The sequence below is a fragment of the Felis catus genome, chromosome A1 (genome assembly GCF_018350175.1).
Source record: "Felis catus isolate Fca126 chromosome A1, F.catus_Fca126_mat1.0, whole genome shotgun sequence".
In the NCBI taxonomy this organism is placed as follows: Eukaryota; Metazoa; Chordata; class Mammalia; order Carnivora; family Felidae; genus Felis; species Felis catus.
Genome location: NC_058368.1, coordinates 215,934,146 through 215,936,955, shown reverse-complemented (window position 1 = coordinate 215,936,955; position 2,810 = coordinate 215,934,146). Strand labels below are relative to the sequence as shown.

The following is a 2,810-nucleotide window of genomic DNA, read 5'->3' as shown; positions in this document are numbered from 1 at the left end:
GAGAGAGGGAGACGCCCGACGCGGGGCTCGAACTCACAGACCGCGAGATCGTGACCTGGCTGAAGTCGGACGCTTAACCGACTGCGCCACCCAGGCGCCCCCATTTCTGCTTATTATCATGATCTTGAAAGAGTAGTAAGAGAGAGTGTTAAACAGGAAATTCATTTTGCCTTCTGAAAGGTCACCTCTTTGTTCCTTGAGAGAACAACAAATTTATACCTATTATTAGGATAAAAGGCTCAGAAGCAACTATAAAGAAATGAGGTGAAAGAAATGTTTAAGGCATCTTCTTCCATGTAGGAGAGGACTGTGTTTTCACCATGAATGGAATAAATGAAGACATTTCATCATGGATCACAGTCAGCTTCCTAATGGGTGGTTGAAGGCCCCCCAAGAGGAAGCAGTGTAGGCATGCTGGATTTGTGGGGAAGATCCACTCAGTTCATCTTACTTCCAAGAGTTGAGAGCACCCTTCTGACATCCCCAGTCATTAACATACCATTGTTCCAGATGTTTAACAGAACCTATAATTTCCATTTCTACATCTACTGGGTCTTGTATTGATGTTGGCCAGGCTTGGAATTAGTATGGAAAAGAATCTGCTAAAGTCGGAAAGGAGTTGCTCAGCCCTGGTTTGTCTCCAGTTTCAAAGGAGAATAGGAACATGTTGAAATAATATACAGATTATCGGGACAAAAAGTGGTTAGCTGCCATGTGTTGTGTGCTAGCAGAGGGACTGAACAAACAAAGCGAGCTTTTAAAACAAAGCAAGCCAAATGGAAGAAGTGAAGAACTTGGATTTTTATGTATTTTCCTACTACCATGATTTTGCAGCAAATTTTGGCCTTCTAGATACAGATAAAGGAGGCAGTCTTGTGGCTGGAGACTTTGAGACTTCAAACAAGTGTGTGTGTTAGACAATGGAGACTCATCCACAGAAAAAGCCTTTTGTATGTATGCATGGATATCACCTATGTCAGCTTGCTACCTCAAGAATTCATGTTTCTAGGGAACAAAGTGCTAAAGCTGACTCAGAAAATTGACAATGTTAAGACTAGTTATGCTCTGGGAGCCATTTTTCATTACATCGACTCACTGAACCGACAGAAAAGTCAAGCCTCTTGGTAGCCCAGCTTCTCAGCTTTCTACTGCCAAGCTGCCCTATTCCCCCCTATCTCTCAGTCAGCGCTCAGGTTTACCTTGGGACCTCCTCCCCAAAGTGGTGACAGTCTCCACATTTTACGATAAGTAAGTTCTGAAGATCTAATGTATAATGTTGTGACCATGGCTGTAGTTGATAGTGTAGTATTGTATAATTGAAATTTACTGACATGAAGTGTCATCATCACACCACACACACACACACACACACACACACACACACACACACGCACACACGGATATGCTTGCTAATTAACTACATTGTGGGAATCCTTTTAAAAGGAATACACACGTATATCAAACCACGTTGTACACTTTAAACTTATTATGATTTTATTTGTCAGTTTATACCTCAGCAAAGTTGAAAAAAGTCAAAAACAGAAACAGATATTGCATACAAGAGAGGACTAAGAATGTGTTTGTTGATATACCCATCCTTGTGTTTATGGTACACATCGCCTCTATCTGTCTATTATACTCCTTAGAGTGGATTTTGAAACATGGGCAAATGGTTTTGGCTATGTCCCTTCACTTTAATCTTTAAAATGAACAGAAAAGAACCATACATCTTTGTGGAGCTGCCTCCCTAGCCTGGTCTGTCGGGTGGCTGGACATCGGCTGATGTGAATTTATCCTCGTATTAACTGTTGGAAGGACCCAGAGTGTAGCCTAACAGCCTGTTCCCTTCTAGCCTCAGGGTGGGGGGCACTTCTGTGCAGACCCACCCCGGGGATGGGCAGGATTCTCTGTGTGATGGTCCTTGGCTTCAGCTTTATCTTCCTCACCTATGTAGCACTGAGGTCTCATGGCAAAATGGCACCTTTGTCTCATGTGACCTGAAGAGTGGAGGTGTGGAAGAGGTTCAAGAGGAAGAAGTAAGATGCATGTCCATTTCTCAATGCTTCCGTCTACCAGTTGGCTGTAAGTGGGCCGTGGACCAGATAGGGGCAACGTGAAGTCGTTCAAGCCAGTGACACCCAGCTTCCCCTTCCACACTGGCACCTCTGTCTCCAGGGTTGTTGCTGCTGTGACAGGGCATTCCTGTGATGCAGGAGTCTTTTACTGTTCTCTCTGCTACCTGCCTGGTTTCTTCCTGGAAGGGTGGACCTCTGCGTTCTCTGAATGGGGTCACTCTATAGACTGTCCTGGCTACTCTCAGTGTGAGCCAAGTAAAAGCAACACACACACACACACACACACACACACACACACACACACACACAGAGAGAGAGAGAGAGAGAGAGAGAGAGAGAGAGAGGGAGAGAGAGAATCCCAAGCAGGCTCCACACTCTCAGTGTGTGGAGAGTGGGGCTGGAACTCACAAACTGTGAGATCATAACCTGAACTGAAACCAAGAGTTGGGTGCTTAACAGACGGAGCCACCCAGATGCCCCACTTTGTCTGATGTCTTAAGGCAGAGTCCATTCACCCACTGGCAAAGGGATAACCTTGATACTTGTCCAGACCCATCCTGTGTCCTGCTGGTCACCCCTCTTCATCAACAGAAGTCTATTCCTTGGGAGACAATGCATTCATTCTGCTTAAATGTGGTTTAGGGTCTTCCCACCTGGCTCTTAGAATCAATCATGCAGTGAATGTACAATAAATAGAATAAGCTGAACCTTGCATATTCCATGCAAAATAAAATG

General features: G+C 44.7%; 1 pseudogene; it reads left to right on the top strand.

Moving 5' to 3' along the window:
- Positions 1 to 305: 305 nt before the first annotated feature.
- On the top strand, positions 306 to 1,128 carry LOC101082723 (annotated as a pseudogene).
- The last annotated feature ends 1,682 nt before the right edge of the window (positions 1,129 to 2,810 follow it).